Genomic DNA, 24193 nt, shown 5'->3' on the forward strand with positions numbered 1-24193 from the left:
GTGGGCAACCAAGGGCATTTTCTGCCCCATAAATCACAACTGGGATGACCTTCTGTTTATAAAAAGACAAGACGGGTTGCAAAGAAAATTTACCAAACTTATTGTGAACTTATTATGCCCTCACATCACCCATACACAAGCCTGTCATGTTGTCAAACCTGACAGGGACTTCACCACCCCTAACACCGGGGTTACTTATGCTCAGGCTGTAACCCGCCAAGTCATTATTTGTAGATCTGGCCAATGTTTTATTCTGTTTATTTCTATCTTCAACAGACCTTCAGTTGCTGTGCTTTGATGGTTTTGCAATGACCCATGACCAATATGCACATGCTACTCTGCATTGCATTCACTTGTCACATGTGGATGGGGTGGCCACAGTGCTTTGCTGCAATATTGTGCTGTCTGGTTGAGGTGCTGCAGATTCAGGTCTGCCAGGGAGTGATAGAGGATGGTCCGGTCCTGGATTGATCGTTATTGCTTCATGTGGATCGTGTTGGCGGTGGACATGTTGGAGGTCTGCTTCATGGTGGTGGCAAACCACAGAGGTTCAGGTGAGTTGCAACCATGCATTGGACTGGTAGGGTGGGAGACTGTCAGGGCCTGCCTGGGGTTATTGTCGGAGGTGAGGGCAGTGTACTGTTAGGGGTCTGCCTGGGAGTAGTGTCAGATGTGAGGGCATTGTGGGGAGGGGGTGTACTGGGGTGGTGGTGGAGATGAGGGAGGATATTGGCTGGTGTCAGGACTTGAGGTGGCTGCCTGGGGGAAGTGTCTGAGGTGAGGCCGGTGTGGAGAGGGGGGTGTACTGACAGGGGACTGCCTGGGGGTAGTGTCGGAGGTGAGGGGGGGTAGTGGGTGGTGTGACGACTTGAGGGGGCTGCCGGGGGTAGTGTCAGAGGTGAGGGAGCTAGTGCATGGTGTCAGGACTTGAGGGGACTTCCTGGGGTAGTGTCAGAGGTGAGGGGGGCTAGTGGGTGGTGTTTGGACCTGAGGTGGATGCCTGTGGGTAGTGTTGGAGGAGAGGGCAATGTGGGGAGGGGGCTGTACTGTCAGGGGGCTGACTGGGGTGGTGGCAGAGGTGAGGGGACCTGGTGGGTGATGTGAGGACTTGAAGGGGCTTCCTGGGGGTAATGTTGGAGGTGAAGGTGGTGTGGGATAGGTGGTGTACTGTCAGGGGGTTGCCTGGGGGCAGTGTCGGAGGTGAGGGGGTCTGGTGGGTGGTGTCAGGACTTGAGGGGCCTGATGTGCATTAGGGATATATGTCAGCATGTTGGGTGCCTTCGGAGTCGGGGGGAGTATTTGCATTTTCGCTGAGGTGCAGCCTTTATTTATGAGGGTGCTTGTGCGGTTTTGAGGGGGTACCGCCTTGACTTACAAGGGGACTCGCTTGTTTTCGCAGGGGTGCAGCCTTGACTTACGGGGGAGCTCACACATTTTTGCAGGGGTGGAGCCTTGACCTACGAAGGTACTCAGGCGTTTTCGCAGGGATGTCACCTTGACTTACAAGGGGGCTTGTGCGCTTTCGCAGGGGTGCCATCTTGATTTACGAATTAACTTGCATGGTTTTGCAGGGGTGCTGCCTTGACTGACAAGGGGGCTTGTGCGGTTTTGCAGGAGTGACACCTTGACTTTCGAGGGGGCTTGCTCGTTTTCGCTGGGGTGCAGCCTCGACTTACGAGGGAACTCATGCGTTTTTGCAGGGGTACAGCGTTGACTTACAAAGGAGCTTGTATGGTTTTGCAGGGGTGCTGAATGGTGGGTCAGGGGTGACCGCGGAGATTTGCGCTAGAGTTGGTCTATTGCTTGGTTTTTGGTTTACGTGGGGGCGTGTTGTGGGAATTCCTCACGCAGCTCGGTTTCCATTTCCGGGTCGGGCTGTAATGCGCTTGGGAATCCATAAACACGCAGAGCGCGCATTGGGAAGTTTGCGTGTACGGCAGTGCAGTCGTACTTGGCGTACAGACTTTGCGGGATCGATGTGCCCTTTTCCATGAATTGGCCCCAAATTCTCACTCTGATTTACCCATAAATATTCTAGTCCTTACAAGTGATTAAATTCACACTAAATGAAAAAATATGCCCCAAAAAATAAGCCGATTTAATGATTATAGGGACCAAATGATTTATCCTCAGGCTCCTCTGTTAGTGGCCCCAATGCTGTCACCGAGAATGTCGTTATTGTTGCACTCCCTCTCTCCCATATCACTTGATTTGATGGCAGACATATAGTCTCACCAGCTATTCAGTGCACCAGAGGTTCGTTTATAGCAGAGGGATTGTGGCCAAACTCATTGTCTCCGTGCACATTCACTCTCAGCCTCTGTCTGCATTGTCTCTCTTTCTTGCTCTGTCTTTCCCTATAATGTCACTCTCTCTCCCTACACAGTCACTGGCTCTCCTTGCGCTGCCACACTCTCACTCACCTTGCACTGCTTCACCCTCTCACCTTGCGCTGTCGTGCTCTCTTCGCACCCTTCTTCCTCCCGCCCTTACCCTCTGTTACTCCCTCATACCATCTTCGCCAACTCCCACCTGTCCTTGCAGCTCTTACTTTTTCTCTCACGCTGCCACTCTCACCCTTTCTCGCTCGTATTTCCTCTTGCTCACCATGGATAGCACCCTCTCTCAATGGCTTCCTCCCTTGCTCTATTCCCCTTCTCATTCTCTTGCACACCTCAATACCTTCTTGCATCCTCCCGTGAACCGTTGTGCTCTCCTCCTTGCACACTGGTGCCCATAAATGCATAAAAAACAGCAGTAAAGATTTGCCTTTGCCAATGCTTGTTATATGTGGGATTGAAAGGCTGCCCATGGGCAGAGGGTAGGATGAACGCTATCATTTAAAGTACTGTCCGCCTCAGTTGAGAAAACAAAGCAGCTGTCCACCTAATTCATTTTCAAAGTAAACCTTTAAAACACAGACAGTGTTTGATTTAAGTATATAAGCAGATGAAAATACTTCAAAAAGCATATTACACATTGAGCGCACGGTTTTCTAGACCTTTTGTTCCAGGATATATATGTAGCTGTGCTCAGTAGCCGCCATTTTGTGTTGCTGCCCAGGGACCCGACACAATGTTTCCCTGGCGCTTCTAGTCCCTGGTACATGAGGGCAGGGGGTCCACCACAAGCAGTCTGAGATGGATGGATGGCAATGCCGATTTTTCATTTTCTTGTCCAAACACTTGGTTAGAGCTCAGGTGTATGTTTAAATGTATTTCTCAGCATGTTTAAAACATAACTCACACCTCGTGTTTAGTAGTATTAAAAAATGAATTTTGCAACAACATTAACCACACACAAATCTATTGTCTAGCCTGCCCCATGGACGCCCGCTTAACTTATTTATTTTGTATTAAGCTGGCCAGTGCTCCAGTGCACGCCAATAATGTTGTAAGCCTGGTTGGTCCACATGATGGCAGCCCCTTTCTCTGTCCTTCATCCCACGGCACAGTCAGCAGTTCTCCCCGCTGCCCTTCCCGCCATGCAACCCTTGCCCTGCAGCCGGTCTCCCACCGCCCCGCCAGCGCTTGCTAATTGCCCCGCTCCCTTCCCTCGCACATCTCGCTAATTCCCCGTTTCACATTCTGCGAGAGCCGGGCGGCCCTGGAGGTGCCTGGCAGCAGCTCCCGCCTGGTGCCCGGCAGCGCCCGCGGAGGGGGTCGCCAAATTAGCAGCTGTGCTGTGTAATCAGGCCCCGGTCAGTGCGTGCCGGGGCCGCTTAGCCAGGTGAGTTCTCGCCATTTAATGGGCGGCGAGCTGTGACATAGATGCTAAGTTATCAATTAAACTGCGCACATGCCCTCCGATTTTAGTCTGCGGTCAAGGCGGGTTAGCAGGGAATGCTGTTCCAAAAACGCTCTTAAATGGGGGAGCTCGAGTGAACAGTCAATGTGTTGGCGTATTATTCTTTTTTTAATGGAGAGTTTCTTAACGGTCTGCTCGCGCCTGTTGCTATTTATTATCAAATTGTGACTCGTGGTGAATTGGGCGGGTGGTGCGTGTTTAAAGGAGGAAGGTCCGCATTTAAGTTTAATAAACAACAGTGCATAAAAAATCAAATTATTTAAGCGGAGCAACAACCCGCTTTAAACCAGGAAACAGCCGGCACCAATCCGCATATCTAGAGCTTTATACTTACTAGGAAAGCGAAACTACAATTACCAGAACGCGGAGAAAGCAAGCAGTGTCAACGGCAATCGATTTTGGCGGTTGGAATTTGAATGCCTTCGTATGGCTGCTATAGTTCAAATGGCTATGCCCTCAAAGGTGTGTGTGCTGCTATCATATGCCAAGTGCAGCCTCAAGTGCCAACACAATGTCTTCATGTGGCTGGTAGCCACCAAAAGTAGGGTACAGCCTCCACATTGCTGCAATGTAATGTAATGAGCTGGGTCTTGGCGCTAGACATCATGTGGCATGTGTGAAGCAATGCCCCAATAATGCCCTCAATTGCCGGGTGAGTCATCCTTTTCAGGATATAACCTCGGTGGCGCTAGCATCATCTGCCAAGTGCAGCCTCAACGGCCTCAATAATGCAATCATATGTTGAGCATGTCTCCACATGCGATGGTCAACCCTCTCCCCCTCAGTGTCATGTTTAGAATCTATTAAAGGCACAGATGCAAGCGTGTATTATCGTCTTGATCTGTGCATCCAGCAGCAAAGTAAATACAGGTTAAAACAATTGTTTACGGGTAGCATTATTCACAGTTCTAAAGGAGTAACCTGACATTGAGGCTCCCAATGCACTGGGATCCTGGACCCCAGAGCAACCAATCACCATCCGTCACAGGGCCTCAAAGCCCTGTAATAAGCCTCTGGTTCCTTATATTAAGCACTTGGAAAAGTACTCGAACTTAATCTCCCCACAGAACAGGATCAGGAAGACGAACTATCCCACCGTTTAGTCTGAAGAACAAGAAGTGTTAATGCAGGCTCTGTGATCATCTTGTCAGCTGTCATTAACTGAGTAAAGAGAAACACACATAGATGGGGGGAGGTGTAAAAGGTGCTACAAGGCCTATTCACATGATCTCCCTACCCCCCCACTCCCCCAGGGAGTCATGTTAGCTCAATATAGCAAGATCCGATGGTTCCTCTGGGAAACTGAGTAAGACTCTAAAGAGGAAAACAAATGGTGCGTTTCATAATAGCTCTTACAAGTAGAGGAGAGCTGCAACTAAGCGCTATGGTGAACATAAGCAATTACTGTTATTCATGGAAAATACGTTATTGACAATTCCAATTGAGAAAACAATGGACACAAACTATATGGTCCACCTAAAGGGAAAGGGAATCATTAATACCGGAAGATGTAACTTTCATTGGGCATGCGTTTCCGGTAGCGAGATGAAACGCAAAGGGACCCCTTTCACGGGCAGCACATTCAGAGCGGAAATCTTACCCAATCATTGCTGTAATCTGATCGGGAATACGTGATTTGTTATTTAAAACATATTCTCTACAAAACTGGGAACTGAGTGCTCATTTCTGAAAGTGTTAACCCCTGAGAAACCAGTGCCCCTTTAAGCTATAGGATGTGAAGTATTGCTCTCCTGCAAGATCCTATCCTTGCTAACCAGTGTGGAGAGTAGGATGGGCAGGAATCTATGCGGCCTGGATACCAACAGAATTGGAAGTCTCTGGGCAAGAGCTGCTGTAGGATCAGCCATAGGCCAATGGAGGTCAGCACTAGGCAGAGGAAAGCGAAACGGTCGGAGCGCGTATTTTTAGTGCCAGGGGGCGCTGACAGGTAGCAGGGTTAGTGAGGGGGGAGAATATAGAGCGCACACTCCGTAAACTGGGTCCTCACTGAGACAGGCAAAAGCTATCATGCTAAACTGAATGTATCCAGACAAACTCCCCCCCAGCTGGAAACGGCACATATCATTATTAGCGCCCATTATGATTGTAATGAGATATCTGGGCGAGAAAGTCGTTATTCGAAACATGTAGCAATTGGACAATTTTGTCAGGAGAGTAAATATTTCTGAAAAAACCCAATAGGGTACACATACTACTATGAAACATCCATGAGAGCCACCAGGGCTTTAAGTGGGGTAAGGACTTGAGGGGGGGAGGTCTCATTTGGGTGCGTGACTTAAAAAGTACACAAACCATAGTAAATGTATGCAAACAAATCTATAAATGCATGTAAGCATGTAGCTATTTGTATGCATACCTTACTATGGTTTGTGTACTAATCAAGGCATCTTTTATAAACATAGAAACATGTAACATGTTTCTATGTTTATAAAAGATGGCTTGAAAAGTACACAAACCATAGTAAATGTATGCAAACAAATCTATAAATGCATGTAAGCATGTAGCTATTTGTATGCATACCTTACTATGGTTTGTGTACTAATCAAGGCATCTTTTATAAACATAGAAACATGTAACATGTTTCTATGTTTATAAAAGATGGCTTGAAAAGTACACAAACCATAGTAAGGTTTGCACATAAATATATAAATGCTTATATTTATATATTTGTTTGCGTGCCTTACTATGGTTTGCATACTTCAAGATGGCTTGAAAAGTACACAAACTATAGTAATAAGGTACGCACACAAATATATAACATTTATACATTTTTGTGCATACCTTATGGTTTGCGTACGTTACAAGCCATCTTTTTAAAACATTTGTCTGTTTATAAAAGATGGATTGAAAAGTACACAATTCAATCCATCTTTTATAAAGCTTTGCCGACGGTGTTTTTGTCCATCAGCAAAGCTTTATAAAAGATGGCTTCAATTGTGTACTTTGAAGCCATCTTTTATAAACCTCGAAATATGTCAAGGAATCCCCAGGTTCGCCGAAGGTTAAAGACGCCTCGGCGACCTGGAGAAACAAAGGACAGTAACTTCCTCTGGTGACCCCTTGCGTGAGGGGTCACCAGAGGAATTTACAGTGACTGACACAGCGTCGCTATGGCTGGCTGGCATTTCTGTCAGCTTTCCTGACTTAATGGTGGGCGGCATCTCCGATAATGTGTGCTGCCAATGTTGTGGTCGGACCGGGGGGGGCCCCGGCTCAGCCCCACATAAAGCACTGAGAGCCACTGTGCATACAGTGAAAATAATTGACCCCTGTTCTCCCATGGACACCGTCCGTGTACTTGTGCTTCTGACTTACCTGATTATGTGTAGCTACATATGCCTTGTTACAAGCAAACAGTTACACTTGTTTTAATGTCCCCTCACAGTCTTCCCTCCTCTCGCAAGAAAGTCCAAGAACAGCACCTATGGATACTACGTGAACAGCAGTAATTCTGAGAAGAGAGCGCTGGAGTCTATAGAGGCACTGTAACGACAGGAAGAAGGAGACGTTTCATGGGACGAAGGAAAAATCCCTCTGAGTGTCTGAGGGGGCCCTGAGCAGAAAAAGGTGTAGGGGGGGATGGAGGAATGTTCATCTAGTTCCAATTTGAATACCTGAATACCTTGCAAATTCGTGGAGTGTGATGGGAGAAAAGGAACATATCTGAACCGTACTAAGTAAAGTCTTATTATGAAAAGGTAAATGTGGAGAATGGAAAATATGCACACATCTTGTGACAAAGGCCTGACGAAGGACAATTCCTATAGCCTGTAGCCTCTTAACTAACAAGCACCCCCCAAAGGGACAAAGCTGTTTCTACAAAACCAGGAGTTTAAAAGAATCTAAACCTCCCACTCACGAGAGAGGGGGGGTTTATTTGTAATGTGCAAGGTCAAAGCTTTCATCTAAGCTCACATAAGATGAAAGGCGCATCATTGAAACAACCTCCAATAAACAGATGAGGAGCTTCCAATTGGTCTGGAGAGAATGCTGAACAAAGAATCCACACTTAAACAGTTGAATGCACCAATCAGAGAAAACCCAGGAAGCGGAAGGGAAAATCCAGAGAAATCATTAGCACCCTGGAAGAGGACGCTGGCCAATCAGGATGCTCGAATCCGGGCTATATTGTCTAGTCCAAGTCCACATTTCGAGCAGCCTGGATGCTGCTTGACAGTGCCCTCTTCCCTTCCCCGCCCTTCCTTCCTTTACCCGCCCTCCCCCTCGCCCCTTAGCACCCGTGTAGTGTAAGTGATTTCAATCCAGCACTCCAACTAAGTCAACGCCTAGTATGGGATGCCCAATGGAAACCCTTATTTATATATTTTTATGTCAAAAGTTCATTTAATTCTGGATGATGTACCCTTATATAACGCCCCTCTCTTTGAATTCCCTCGGTCTCACTGAACCAAGAAATATGTTTTTTTTGCAAATTAAAAGATTTATTTGAAGAATTGAACAATATATATATCACACTTTTATAAATATGGATAATATCTGAATATCAGACTTATGAATATGAACAATGATCAGCAATGGGTAATATTACAATATCAACAATCTCTTTAATCAATTAGGAGTAGGAATAGGAAGAATAATCTAGCAGAGAATACTTTGTATGGGTTCAAGAGATTGCAATGATAGGAAGAAATGCAACACAGAAATAAAACTTGATATAACTTCAATCAAAAGACAATATGATCACTCTTTCCCCCTGTTGTTACTCACTCCCCCATGTCATGATTCCTGCCCCTCATGACCACAGCCCTCCAAGATGTCAGGCTTGAGCCAGGCCACAATCACCTACATGGCCCTCAAGGGCCTCTCCATCCCTCCAAAGACCCACTTGGAGTCAGACTTGGCGCTTGTGGCACCAGACTCACTCACTCCCATAGGATAACATTGGGGATTGGACTTATAGTGCATTGATGGGACAAGATGGATGCCCCCACATATTTTGGTTCCCAGAACTGCATGTGCGGTTTAGTCTTTTTGGTGTGGTTCAGCCAAGAGACACCTGGGATACCCAGACACTATTTAAGCCACACCCAGGCTGAGAAACATGCTTTGTATTTCTGCACCTGTAGCGTGACACTCACCGTCTTCGGATCGGTCTCCAGTAGGCCTGCATCTTTCTTTTGCGCTCAGCTCCTGCAATAACACCGTTAGGAACAGCCTTACCTTGCGTTTCTTCTGCCATCATTCATCGCTCCTTCTGTTCTGCTGGCATCTTCGGCGGTGTCATTCCCATCCCGGCACGCCGCTTCCTAAGGAAAAGGGAAAAGAGCAGAAAAAAGGCATTGGTAAACATTCTGCAAATCTTCGCTTATTTTTAAATACTGTATGAGCTTCATCCGCTCTGGGGGAACTCTGTCTCCGAACTTCTCATCCATCTGCAAGAGGGAAAAGACACTCCAGGTTAGCATGGAAACATCTAGAGGCGCCGCATACCACGCTTACCCACCGCATTTGTTCTTCATAACCGGCATCCACGCTGAAAATGTTGCGGCACCTACAAGACACAGAAAAAGAACTCAGTTCAATGCAAATACGAAAGGGGTGCATCGCGCTCTCTACTCATCTCAGCAGCACGCCGCCATCTCCGGGTGCCAGCCATCATATAAGGAAGGAAAGGAACAAAGTTAGAGATCTGTTCAAAAGACTCATTGTACTTACCTGTCGGACTCTTGCCAGTGAAGTAACTAGGCAGCAACAAACCCGCATCAATAAACGTGCCCCTGCACTGAAAGCAGGACGGAGAGCACACTATCCAAGAAAACAAGGTAGCTGTGGATCAAAGGGAAGGGTTGGACCCCGGGGAAGAAGGGGTTCAAGCACACAAAGGCAATAGGGAGTTAAACTCTACCAATCCTGTGTTTCAGGCCCAGTCTCCAGTCGAATAGCCTCCAGTGAAGGGTTGGAGGTCATAAGAGGTCAGAACAGGCTAAGTGACGTCCCCGTGGATACCAGGTGAGCGTTACACCCCACTATGCAATATGAAGAGATGGAATGAGGGCACACAGGTATCCGGAATACAATCAACAATGCAGTTCAATCACACTTCCCGCCACCAAGCTTAGAGAGACCAGGAATGAAAACAGGTCAAAATGCTTTTAAATGTGGTTTGAAATGAATGGGAAAAATGCTAAAATGACTTCAATTCGCTAAATGAGATTCAGAACTAGTGAGAGTGGCTTGGGATAGGTTCAGGTCAACAGTAGCAATGCTTACAGAATGATGAGCAGATGGAAAACGAAATTCAGAAGTTGAAAGCAAGAAATAGTTTCAAAATGACATTTAAATTTCGTTTCTAGGACGTACGGTTCAAAAGTTACAGAGGTTCTTGTGAAGGTAGATTTTTCAGAAACAGAGTCAAGATTCAAAATGAAAGATTGCGCTTTAAAGATTATGAACCAATATGGACTTATACTAAGGGGCTATGAAAGTACAAGATACCCAATGGGACAACCACCAGAACAAGGCGCTTCCACTCTGGTTGTTGTGCGCCAAGACACTTGACTTTCTTCAAAATATCAGTGCATACATGATTATCGCTACAGTTATCATAGACAATATAATGAGAAGAATTCAGGATGTACACAAGATTCTATAATGGAGTTCTGGATAGGTTGAAATGTATTGAATAGGATTACTTTAACTAAGAGATGACTATGGACAGTTCTAGACTAAATACTCACTCCTGTGGCTTTGGAATGGAATGGACCCGTCAAAGATCTGGTCAAGGGTTTGGCTGGGATTCTCTTGCCACCGGACAGGTCTCAGGCACTAGGTTCTGCTCTCAGCAAGGCCCTCTGGTCTGCGCAGACTCTTGGATTGGATCTGACGGGTTGGTTCTGGGTACAGTACTGCTCTATGGGTCTGGATCTTGGTTCTAGCACGAGATTCTTAGCTAGAGCAGCAAAACAGCTCAGCCAGGCTGTTGGATTTTGTGGTGCACATTGGAAGTTTAGGGGTTAGAATCAGGTTACAAAAGATTCTGAGACCTGCTGAAAAAGGGTTTAGCTTCTTGGGTTAGGCCTCTCTGCTTCAAAGTTCTAGAGTCTTGTTTCTGGATCTATGTCTGGAGCCTGGATCTTCCTGCAGGGTGCTTCGCCAAGAAATCAGTTGAGGAGTGGAAAGTGTGTGTCTTGTCTGTCCGCAGCAGTCCCTATTAATGTATTTCCAAAGTGGGTGGGGAGGCTGATTCTACTATGCCCAACCCTCTAAGGATCTGATAGGTCAAAGCATTTCCCCTCTCCTGATTTGAGACAGGAGCAGTGTGTCATCAGGTGTCAGAGTGATGCTGTGTTTATGGCCCAAAGGAAATCCCTCCCCTTTGCTTTTTCTCAGGAAATCTATTTTCCCCAAAAACATATTTCCAAGATACACACGCTGTTCAAAATACATAATTACACGACAGATTGCCTAAGGTAAATTTCTGTTCAACTCCCATCTTCCTGCGAGCTATGGTTCATAAATGAGAACTTTTTCGCACTTTTGGTGGATTTCTCAATGTTCGTTCTGCACCAATTTTTATACATGCATGCACGTCCCCTCTGGGCACATTCCTGTAATTTTTCATGTTCCTAACATAAATACCATGACTACAATATGAATAATTTCTGGGGTTCAGTCTCAGAACATCGCACAGATTCCAACATAGTCTTAAACTGTGAGCACATTTTTAATTTTAACAATCTCTAAGTTTCATATTTTTGTCAGCTCAGTACACTTTGCTATAAGCATTTTTCTAAAACATAGATTTGATCCAATGTCAAATCAACAATTTCAGTCTGGCCCGCCCACAGAGCTGGGCTGAGTCAGAGGGTCACATGGCTTGCCTTCCTGCCAGAGCAGTTGTTGTGAGTTACACCCGAATTAGCATTTTCTTTTCAGCCCAAGGAACCCATTGTTTCTTTCTCCTGGCAGCAGAGGACATCTCCTCCCCTCCTGATTAACATGCCAATGGGATATCCTCCTTTTGGTGGGAATGAGCAAGGTGTGAATTCCCCAGGGGAAGAAGGCCTCTTGGAAGTTTTAACTGAATCAGGTTACCTTCTGGTCAATTGTAACATAGTTCCTTGTGAAAAAAATACATTTATAAATTTAAAATAAGCAAACCCATCTTTACTTCCAATCCTTTTTCCACATGAAAATCAATGTGTGGCACTCTCATATGGCATTTTGATGGTAATCTCTTCTTTGGCATAGTTTGAGTTCAATGTACAACAATACACATGATAAGTTTTAAATCGCCGGCTTCTGACAGATGTGAGTAACGGTACTACACCCATTTTTGACAGATTTCTTTCAGCAAGCAATGTTTAAAAGAGGATTTTGTTCTGATAACATATGATTCTTGCTGACATTGTATTTATGTAGATTCTTGCAGTAGAATAATGTGGAACACCCGACAAGGAGGTTGGATCTTTTAGGTGGTTTGTGAGCCATGATTTTTGCACATTTTTGACAATCAAGAAAACGGATTTCCCAACAACTCTGTGTTTCTTTTTGGCAATCAGAATTTCTTTTTCAAGTGATTTCAGGCTGTTTTGTGGGTAGCCCAATGGTGGGTTTTGACAGTGGTCTCCTGTGTTACCACTGACATAGGCAAAAGTGGATGGCGGCCTATCTTTCAGATTTTTACTGCGCACTTTCTGGTGGTTTTTAGCAAGCAGCATGCTTTCCGGCGGCCATTATGATGTTTCTGTTGCAAGCAATGCACAGTAATGATGCAGGGCTTGGACTAGTGGGTTGAGACATCCCACAGTAGTTAGCTACGTGGGTGCAAAGAATGTGTTTTAAAAAAAAATATACCTTTTCTGCACGGCCGGCGCCTCACTGTAATGCCTGGGTTCCGTTTTCAATATTGATGATGCCACAGTCATCAATATTGAAAACGGACTGTGAACCACGACACGGCACATGGCCATGCAAGAAAGTAACAATACACATCATTAGCATTAGGTAACTACACAGGTGCTAATGGTGATATTATACTCTGCGGAGGGCTGGCCCTTTTGGTAACTGCACCGTCGCCCACAATAAGGGACTGTCACTTCGCTCTGGCCCTTAATTTATGCCCCTGGCCGTTTCCGACAGGGACGGCCAGCCGCCTCAGGCAATATCGCCACAATGGGTCATTTGTTGACATTCATACAACATTTTCCTAACAGGAACCTGGTCTTCTTATGAAAAGGAGAGCACATGAGTAGGCAAATGGTAAGGGAAGGAAGACAATCATTTGATATCTAGCAGGATTGAAAAGGTAAGTGGTACAGATAGAAATTCCCCTCTCGTGAAAGACAAAAAGGTGAGTCTGTTGCCCATGCTGGAGGAAACACCTTGTTATAAGCGGGCAAGGACACTGAGCGGGATGGGACAAGTTTGCATACACAGTATGTGGAGGAGCTATATTGACCATTGGCCATTTGCAGAAGTTCACAATAAAGAAGTGGAGTATGGGATCTAGTCACAGTTCTTTGGAACAAAAATCACTGTGGGGAAAATATTGTAGTGAAGTCTTAAAAACTTCACGTTGCTTGAAAGGATGCAAATATTTTTCTTTGTCCCTTGTCTACCATTGGGAGAAACTCATTGGAACATGCACAAAATACTTATGTGACATTATTTGCTGTAGGTGCAAGTGGAGTAAATTATTGTGTTGGTGAACGCCTCCACCCCATACAGCTTCCTTCATTACAAAGTACTTTAGTATGATAACTGTCTCATTGTGATTAATTTATATAGCATTTCATTTCTTGAGGTAAGCTAAGAGCCATATGCAGGCATTACTGTACATATTTCAAGAAAATGGTACTCATTCTGTTGACCACAGATGGTTGAAAGACTGTTTTTGGCTAATTGTACTGTCCGAAGTTATTGTGGAAACGGGGGTATGCGCAAGCATTTCACGCCAGGGTTATTTTGAGCACTGCACAGGCCAGCGAGCTGGCCTGCATACAGTGACCCCCCCTTCCAGTATATATAATAGGCAGGGAAGGTTCGGTAGTAAGCAACGGTTGATGCAGTTACGTCCGTCAGGGTCGCTGCTCCCGCTCCTTCTCTGCATTGGGGTATTTTCTGGTGGGTGCCGTTGACGTTAGTGGGGTGGTTTAAGTATTTGGATGAGGTACCTATGTGGTCGGGTAGGTTATATAAAAAAATAATAAAAGGAAAATGTTTTCCTTTTAAATTTACATCTGGGGTGGTGTTGTAAATAAAACACTGCAGCTGTTTTACCTGGGGGGAAGTGGATTGGCCCCCGGTTCCCTTGCGGGCCAGTCTCTCCTCCACCTTTCTTCTTCCTCCTTGTGCCGCGTCTGCGGGCCGGTGCCAGTGCTTCATGTTTACTGGTTGGGGGTCGGGCGAGCGCAGGGAGAGTGCCCCCTTTTTTGTGCAGAATGTGGTTCTGAGTCAGGAACCTTTCTGCGGCTCCGGCACTGTCTTGTGTGTAAAGGGGTGTGGTGCTTGTCAAGACCACCACGGGGCAGTATGGTGCGCAGCTCCCTTCACGTTTTGCGCTTTTGGAGCTGCAGCAGGGCCACTAAAATAAAAAAAGAATAATATATAACAAATAATACACGCAGGAGATAGGATTGTAAACATTTTTGGAAGGTAAAAATAGGCTAATCCTATTAATAAGAAGGTACGTTTGCCGGCATAGTTAGTTTAAAAGCGCTGGTGAGCACCGTGTGGGGGCTCCTTGGGTACAGGGGCCAAACCAGTTGGCTATTTTTGTAGTGGGTGGGGGGAGGTGTTTGAGGATCAGCGGGGGAAGGGGAGTCATTTAAAGAAAAAAAAGGGGGAAATGAGGAGTAATTGTGAATTATAGCAGGTATTATTAGGATATTCTTTTTGCCTGTGGGTCAAGAAGTTGGTTGGTACCAGCACAAGTTAGGTGAGAGAACCCTGCAGGTGTTATTCAATGGGTTTCTAATGAGGGAGTAATCAGAGAGGGGGATGTCGGGGAGTGTGGTGGACTTACAGGAGGCACTGAGCATTATCAGCAGGGCGTCTAAAGCCCAGCTAGAGGGAGCAGTGCAGGAAGTTACAGGGGAATAGGGCTCCAGTGGTGGCAGGACACAGCACAGAACAGCTTTGGATGGGGCCCTCGCAGCAGTGGTGGTGTGCAGCCCATCTGCGGGTAAGGGAGAGGTATGGGATGAAGGGGCAAGGAGGAGGAACAGGGAGGATATAGCCAAGAGGGCAGCAAGAAGAAGGGGAGCGCAAGGCAGTGAGCTAAATTGTGTGCCAGGAGTAGCGGGTACGGACGAGGGTACAAATGGAGAGGGAGTGGGGGCGGAGGAGGGCACAGGGCGAGTTAGTGAGGATGTTAGGGTTTGGACAAATAGAAGGGGTGCGGCGGTACAGAGACAGCAAGGTGGTAAATTCCTGCAGAAGAGTGCAGGAGGGAGGGGGAGGACACTTTCCCCGGTAGATAGCAGAGAAAGGGGAATGTACGGAGCGACCTCCCTCCAAAGCGGTTTGATACACGGAGGGAATGTCACGGCCACCATGGTTGTAGAGGATGAGGAAGGATAAGGTTTTAGTGCAGGCCCTCTGGCAGGAAGAAGCAAACAGCCTAGAGGGTGAGATACAGCCCATAGCTCTACGGAACACATGGTGGAGGAGGGAACACTGCACCCGAGAAGAGGAGCAGGAAGAAGTTTGTGCGACCCTGCCGAGAAGAGGACGCAGGAGCATCAGGGTGGAAGCCCCGTGCTGGCCCGGGGAGAATCTGCCTGGTCTGAGTGGGTGCTCACAACATGAACGGTAGATGACTGGGGAAGATGAATTTGGAGAGGAGGATTGCTTGCTGTAGGAGGAGAGGGAACAAGGAGAGCGAGTTGGGAGACAAAGGGGTCGGCGTTGTTTAAGGTTTGAAGATGAAGACAGGGCTGGGGTACCAGAAGTAGGGGAAGATTGCGGGGCACATGGGCTGGATGTTTTTCGTTCCCCCAGTAGGACCCCATTGAGGAAAGAAATGAGGAGTAGCAATGTGGATGCCAGGATGACATGGCTAGGAGATGACTGGGCACTAAGAGGTGAGCAGGGAAGGAATGGTCTGTGGCATGGGTCAGGTTGGGGGATGGGTGTGGGACACAAAAAGGGGGGGCAGAGCACCTAGAGCAGGGGGAGAATGAGGGTGTAATGGCAGCGGTCTTGGTGAGGGCAGAAGGGAGAGGTCACCTCAGTGGAAGTGCGGACCGACAAGGTCCCAGATCCATTGGTACAAGGGGTGGTGGAGGTGCCTACTGCAATACAGGTGAGAGTGCAGAGAAGATTAAAAAGCTACCCTATATGGGTATTACAAAGCCTCTGGGCGCACATTTGATGGTGGATACAAAGGAGAACATTTGGGCTGGGAAATTTGTAGACGTGTTTAAACTCTTACACAGGGAGGTGAGAGCCAAAGAAGGGTCAAAGGAAGAGGAGTGGGAGCCAGCATCAAGACCAAGGGTACCGGTTACTAATTAAAATTGGACGTCTGCATTGATAATATATGCTGTTGTTTACTGTGAGAAGTTCCCTGAGAGGTGTGTGGCCCAGCAAAAATATTTTGATATGATTAGGAAAGCATTTACAAGTATCAGGGGTTTTGCTTGGGTGAGGTATGATGAGGAGTTCAGGGCAAGGATGGTTGAGGACAAGCAGGTAGTATGGGGGAGATAGATATGGATTTATGGTTACAGTGGATGGCACCCACGTGCCCAGCCCTAACACTTCATACAGCAAGTGGCTTACCCGTGCCTTACCGGCCCTTTCCTGTTTGCCCTGCCTTCAATGGGGTGGGGACGTGGCAGACGGCAGCCATCAGCAGCATGGTGGGCCTTTAATAAAGAGAGCTGCTCTAGACAGTGTGCAAATTCAGACCTGCGTGCAGAAGATATGGCATCCTGTTACAGATTGTTTTGTGACAGGAGAAAGAGGGAGGGGCGCAGGGTGGAGTACAGGGTCGTGGGGAAAGGCCTATACTCCAGTTTAGGTGGAGGTTTGGGAGGAATGGCTCAGGATTTTGGGGAAGGTTCCCGGGTTGGTTTTAAGTTGGGATACCAGGGCCGGAGGATACAGAAGTGGGCGGAAAACCTGGTCAGCCTGGGAAAATATGGTGGTGGTAAGGGTGAATATCCAGAAGAAGGTGGCTGTGCGAAGAGTGGTTGGCCCGTTTACAGATTTGCCGGGTGACTTGGTGGTGTCTCCCATACGGTTGTGCCTAAGAAAGCAGACAGGGAGTTCAGGTTATTTCACGTTCATGTCCGTGAATGATTTCATTGCTCCGGAGGATTGCGAGGTGTCCTATGCAAGTGTGGATCAGGCAGTGGGTTTGGTGAGGAAGGAAAGGTATGGTGCTTTTATGGACAAGTGTGATATCAAGTCAGCTTTACGTTTGCTGCCGGTGCATCCGGAGGATTTTTGGTTGCTGGGGATGCAGTTTGAAGGTGAGATTTATGTGGACAAAGCACTGCCGATGGGATTCGCAGTGTCATGTGCATTGTTCGAGTGTTTTAGCTCTTTTCTTCAGAGGGTTTTCACTTACAGTTCTGGTTTTGAGGGAGTGTTGCATTAGTTGGATGATTTTTTGTTCGTCAGCGGGGCGGGCAAAGAGCAGGAGTGTCAGCAGATGCTCAAGGTTTTTCAATCATTGATGCTTGAGTGGGAGTGCCATTGGCGGAGGATAAGAATGAAGGGCCGGCTGTGGTTCTGACTTTTCTAGGAATTGAGCTGGATTCAGTAGACATGACCTCACTCTTGCCAGACGACAAGGTGAGCAACCCGGTGCAACTGCAGGAGAGGGGGATAGCAGCCCCTAGAATGACGCTGGTTGACATGCAGAGACTGGTAGGGCATCTTAATTTTGCATGTCGAGTGGTGGCTCTGGGTAGTACATTTTGCAGGAACATGGCATGCTCTATGGTAGGGGTGAGGCACCCACAACACAGGGTGAGGATTTTAGGTGTGGTCAGAGAAGATTGTAGGGTATGGCTGAGGTTTTTGGAGGAATTTAATGGCCTGTCGAAGTGGCTGCAAGGGGACCCGGTCTAGTGGAAATTGCACATTGTCTTTTATGCGGCAGGTGCTGGAGGATTTGGTGTTTACTGAAGAGTAAGTGTTGTGCTGAGAAGTGGGTTGAGCAATGGAAGAGAATGGGGAGGAGTGAAGATTTTGGGGAGGTTTTCCCATTGCCAGTGACGCTGGATTTGTGGGGAGGAGAGTTGCAGAATAAGAAAGTGAATTTCAACATTGACAATTGAAGCGGTGGTCAACATTGTGAACAAGTAGTCAGCCAAGGACCAGAGGATAGCCAGGCTAATGAGGGAATTTGTGCTGCAGTGTCTTAAATGGAATGTGGTGTTTAGAGCAGCTCACTTGTCAGGGTAAGATAACTGCATCGCTGATGCATTATCTCATTTTCAGTGGCAGAGACTGCGTTGGCTGGTACCGGAAGCAGAGGTGAAAGGATATCAGATCCAGGAGGAGCTCTGGCAGCTAGGAGATTGAGAGCCCTGCATTTAGTAGAGAGTTCATTACTCCCAGCATCGTGGGCGGCATACAGGAGAGCATGGCTGGATTTTCTAAAAGGGGGAGCGTGCAGTTGGAAGGGTATGGAGAATGCGGAAGAGAAAAGGAGGGAGGATATGATTGAATTTATATTAAGCTGTATGGACAAAGGTTGGCCCAGGGCAACAATTTCAGAGAAGTTGGCTGGCATTGCTTTTTATGGTAAGTGGTTTTGGGGCTTTCAGCCAAGTGGGGGGAAAATGGCGAGTAGGATGTTGGAAGGATGGGCAAAGGAAAAGGGAAATTAAAGGACAGCAGGAGGCCAGTTTCAGCTGGCCTGTTAGATAAGTTGTCAAAATTCTTGAGAGCGTTTGCTGATCACCATGGGTAAGAGACATGCTCTCAGCATGTTCTATGTGTTTGTTTTTTGGGGCATTTCTGGTGTCAGAGCTGGTGGTGAAGGGAAGAGGTGAAGGAGGTTTACTGTGAAAGGATGTCCAGATGTCAGATGACAGCATGGATATAAAAATTTGCAAATCAAAAGGCAAGAGTTTTTGGGTGCATTTATATAGAGGTAGTGAGGAGTTTTGTCCAGTGAAGGTGGGTGCACTGTGGCGGGAGAGATGTAGAGGAAGAGAAGGTTTGTTTTTTCAGCATGAAAACAGGTCAGGGTGACAGCTTCACAAATTTTGGGAGAGATGAGGAGAGCCCTGTGGGCGTTGGGTGAGAAAGCAGAGGATTTCCAGAATCATTCTTTTAGGATGGGGGCAGCGCCTTAAGGGAGTAGGTTGGGTCTGTCTGAAGAGAAGGTGAAGAGACTGGGGAGCAGGAAATGGGCAAAGTAAAAAGGGTATATAAGAGATCTTGGGAAAGGGGGCTCATAGGAAACATAGGGCTGGGGATGAGGGGAGAGGAGTCATCAGAAGGAGACTCACTGTCTTTTTCTTTTTTAGATGTGGCGCGGAGGAGTGGTGAGTTGCCCCAGATCTGGATATGCTGACACTCCATAATGAAATGGCAGGGAAAGAGGCAGCAAGAAAGGTTTTTGGTACTCAGTTGGGGTGTAGGTATAAAGTGGCGTTGTTGAGATGGTCTGGAGTTGGGAGGCTTTGGGGGGGGGGGCCTATGCTGGCGGATATGAGGGAGTTTCATGGGATACCACCGGCTCTGGTTTTACATGCTGGGGAGAATGGCCTGGTCAAGGATACTGGTGTGGCATTGTTAAAGAAGATGAAGAGGGACCTTAGTTGGTTGAGGGAAACATGGCCTGTGTGCTGTGAAGGAGGGGGTGGTAGAACGAACGAGGAAGAAGATTAATAAGGAGATGGTGAAGTTCTGTAGGTCGTGGGGGGCACATGGCCCACGCACCCGGAGATCACATATGAGGCTTTTGAATTGTTTCAGGAAGATGGAGTTAATTTGTCACTTATGGGGAACATGCACTATCTGACATACGTTAGTGTGTTGGTGGAAGAGTTGATAAAGGGTTGGAGGTAGAAGGGTTGGGGAGTGGGGCAGAAAGTACACCTCGGGGGGAACCAGAGAACCCCTTAGGAACCAGTAGAGGCTGTGAGCAGCATGAGAGAAGGTAATGTTTCAAAATAATAAAACAGAGAAATAAGTAACTCTTCCTTTCAGGGAGTGGTAGAACCATGGAGCAGGGACAGGAGGGAGTGGATCATTCGTAAAGTGTCCAGTCGTAGTTTCGAAAAAAAAGGATTGAATGCCCTTTTTTTCAAAATCAAAAGGACCGGAAAAAAACAATGTAATGCTTTTTTGTTTATTTATTTATATATTTTTTAGTTCGAAAAAAAAGGGAATGCTTTTTTATTTACTTATTTATATATTTTTTAGTTTAGTATGCATAAAAAAGTTTTAAAAAAAAGAAAACGAGGGGTTGGGGGTAACCCCATAAAAAAAAACAAAAAAAAAGCATTCAAAACTTTTTTTCCCGGCACTTTTGGTGTCGAAAAAAAGGCATTTCAAACAAGTCACCTACAACCCATTCGTAATGTACATGAATAGTGTTATAGGAGGGGCTCCCCACCGTTCTCTGGTTGAAGGTGGTGCGGGGTACCACATGAGCCCCCCATGTGTGCACAAACCTTTGGCATGCTTAGTAGAGAAAACCGTTGCTGCAATAAATAATATACACAACTATGTATAATAATATGAAAGAACTGGTGCAACACAGTACACAGCATGAGTTAACTGTTAATACTACACATAAAAACTTTTTTTAAAGTGTATTTTCTTTGCTGCCCAATGACTAGTTGCCGAAGTTAATGCGTATCAGGTAGCCTCGAGCCTTGCCATAGAACAGCTTCTTAGGTGCTCCAATAATTCCATCATAAGTGCTTCTAAAATTATTGAGAGTCTCCTTAAAGGAGGGGGAGGCTTCCAGAGCACTATAGACGCTTTTTAATGTGTTCAATGGGCCTCTTCGGGGCTATTACACATGGCATTATTTTGCCTCATGCCGGCCTGCTAGTCATACCAAAAACCAACTCAGTCAGGCTAGGTGGATCATCATTCTCAGCCTTGACCCCCACTGTGTGGAACGCACTTCCACCCAACATCCGACGCACGGAGGACCTCATGTCTTTCCGCAAATTGCTGAAAACATGGCTCTTCCCCTAAAAATCGACTCTTAACTCAAACTCGATATCAGCAATCAATGACTTTAGCCCAAAGCCGCTTTATCATAAATAACAATCGAGCAGCATGATGCGAGCGAGAAATCGATAAATAATAACCGCTAATGTAAATTAAAACGGATAAACTGAATAGAACGAGTGAAGTGGATGAAAGTAGTGAAGTGGACGAAAGGAATAAACAGGATGAAAGCAGTGAAGGGGATGAAATTAAGGAAATGGATGAAATAAATGAAATGGATCACAGGAACGAAATGGACGAGTGGAATAAAGTGGACGAGAAGATAGAAAGGAGTACATGATACGGATGGAGTGCGCGTAATAGATAGAGTGGCTAGAACGGATAAATGACATGAAATGATAAAGTGCATGGAATGAAAGGAACTAATGGTATAGATGAATCAAGTGCTTGACATGGATGAAGGGCATGACATGGATGGAGGGCATGACATGGATGGAGTGAATGGGACGGACGCCGTGCATGGGACGGTTGGGGTGCATGGGACGGTTGGGGTGCATGGGACGGTTGGGGTGCATGGGACGGATGGGGTGCATGGGACGGATGGAGCGCATGGGAAGGATGGAGCACGTGCAACGGATGGAGTGCGTGCAACGGATGACGTGGGTGGAACGGATGAAGTGGGTGGAGCGGATGGAGAGTGTGGAGCGGATGGAGAGTGTGGAGTGGATGAAGAGTGTGGAGCGGATGAAAAGCGTGGAGTGGATGAAGAGTGTGGAGCACATTCCGTGTGCAGAAAGGATTAGAGTGTGAAGCGCATGCCGTGTGCGGAAAGGATGAAGAGTGTGAAGCGCATGCCGTGTGCTGAAAGGATGAAGAGTGTGAAACGCATGCCGTGTGCAGAAAGGATGAAGTGTGCAGAAAGGATGAAGCTTGCGGACAGGATGAAGCATGCGGAAAGGATGAAGCGGGCGGAATGCAAGAAGTGGGTGGAACGCAAGAAGCAGGTGGAGCACAAGAAGCGTGTGGAACGCAAGAAGTGGGTGTAACAGATGGAGTATGTGGAACGGTTGAAATGAATGGATCAGACAAAGTGCATGGATCCGACGAAGTGCATGGAACCGAATGAGCAGAATGAGTGCATAGAACTGAGGGTGTACATGTGACGGATGTAATGCGGTGAACTGATAGAGTGCATGGAATGTACATTGTGCAAGAATGGCTGAAGTACATGGAACAGTTGGAGATCATGGAACGGTCCACGTGCATGGAACGGTTGGAATGCATGGAATGGTTGGAGTGCATGGAACAATTGAAGTGCATGGAACGGCTGAAATGCATGAAGCGGTTGGAGTGCATGGAACGGTTGGAGTGCATGGAACGGTTGGAGTGCATGGAAGAGTTGGAGTGCGTGGAAGGGTTGGAGTGCGTGGAAGGGTTGGAGTGCGTGGAAGGGTTGGAGTGCGTGGAAGGGTTGGAGTGCATGGAACGGTTGGAGTGCAAGGATCGGTTGGAGTGCATGGAACGGTTGAAGTGCATGGATCGGTCGAAGACCATCGAATGATTATAGTGCATGGAATGATTGAAGTGCATGGAATGCATGGAGCATGAAGGCGATCTCAAGCACCTACTGATAACCACCATATCACATCTGTTACTCTCTTCTATACACCACCACTCAACTGGAATACAGTGATACTATGACACATTCAGTACAGCTGTTCTCATACCAACACATGCCGCATACTCCCCATCATCCTAACTAAACACAGCTGGCTGCACACCCGCCAGCCTAGGCGTTCTCCTCAGGCCTAACGTAGCCAGAATCAGTCTGGTATCTCCCTGCCTGAACCAACACATACTCCTGATCTCCCAACCACCACACCTACCGCTAAGAAGCAGCTATCATACAAGTGCCAGACCTGCTGCACACATATTCGGTGTATATACGCACCTTATGACTCTCTCTCTCTACTGACTTGAACAACGGTTCCTGAGGGCGTTTAACCTACCAGCGCCTTGAGATCAGACCATTGGTACATAAGGCGCTATATAAATGCAAAGTAACATAACAAAACAATGAAAGCATACTGCCAGCCCTACGCAGCTCTTCCTCTTTTTAAAATGTATTAGATCTGAGTAACAGTTATATGGAATTTTGTTTATATGCACGCACAGGAGCCAAACTAAGAAAATAAATACAACTCAGCACATCTGAATGGATTCATGCCCCCCAGAGGCAAGGGGATGTGCAACATGGGTCAGCAGCCATTTTGAAAAATGTATTAAATGACATCTCCCATTCTGTGACACAAAGTGCTTTTTCTATGTCTAACATCACTTGCAAAGACCTTAAAACATTTGTTTTAAATGCCCCACAAGAAGATTGAAAAATATTATGGTGTCGTGGCAACGAATGTTGTGAACAAGGCACAATTATCTGACTGGCATTGGATGCTGCTAGAAAGTATGCATCTGAGTTGCTGATGGGCACAGCAGGAAGTGGGGCGCAGGGGGCAGAGACAGGACATGATGGAAATCTGGGGAAACAAAATGACGCAAGGGGGAACGGGCGGGCAGGAATGGAGAAGCTGTGGTGGGAGACATGACATGGAATATGGACTCGCAATGAGCTAATTCCAGCGCCCCCTACAGGCAGGTCATACTGATGCAGCTTCTCTGGCCACTAGCAATGCCCGCACTTGCATCCCCTGCCTCTGGCCTGTTTAGGATGGGGCTAGAAGATCGCATTACAGGATACTACCCACAAATGCACAGCTCCAAAACATAGATGTAGTAATGCCAGTGCATGCCCAGGACGATTAAGACTACTGGGAGATAGCCCAGCAAATGCCAGCAGCACTGCAGGACATGCGAGGGCACCATTGTGGTTCTGGAACGGGCAGTGGGGCTACAAATACACAATTTCAAGTTAACCTTTTTGGCAAAAATGCATTTGTGAGCAAAGCACATAGATCCTAATAGAGCAACACGACACAACATGTCCTTGCAGGTTTATCATGACATGCTGCTGCAGTACAAAGTACAGCATAGTATACCAAACCTAAAAGAGCATATCATTAATTCCAAAATAGAGCAACGCTGAGATAGCATAGCACAGCCACATAGCAAAAACATACTCTACATAGCATAACAACCAAATAATAATGTAACCCAGAACAAGAGAGCATGCCCCAAGTAATATATTAGAGTGGATGCCACACACGCGCGCACGCATGCACGACGCACG

Source organism: Ambystoma mexicanum, chromosome 6p (genome assembly GCF_040938575.1).
Source record: "Ambystoma mexicanum isolate Mex_15411 chromosome 6p, UKY_AmexF1_1, whole genome shotgun sequence".
NCBI classification, from domain to species: Eukaryota; Metazoa; Chordata; class Amphibia; order Caudata; family Ambystomatidae; genus Ambystoma; species Ambystoma mexicanum.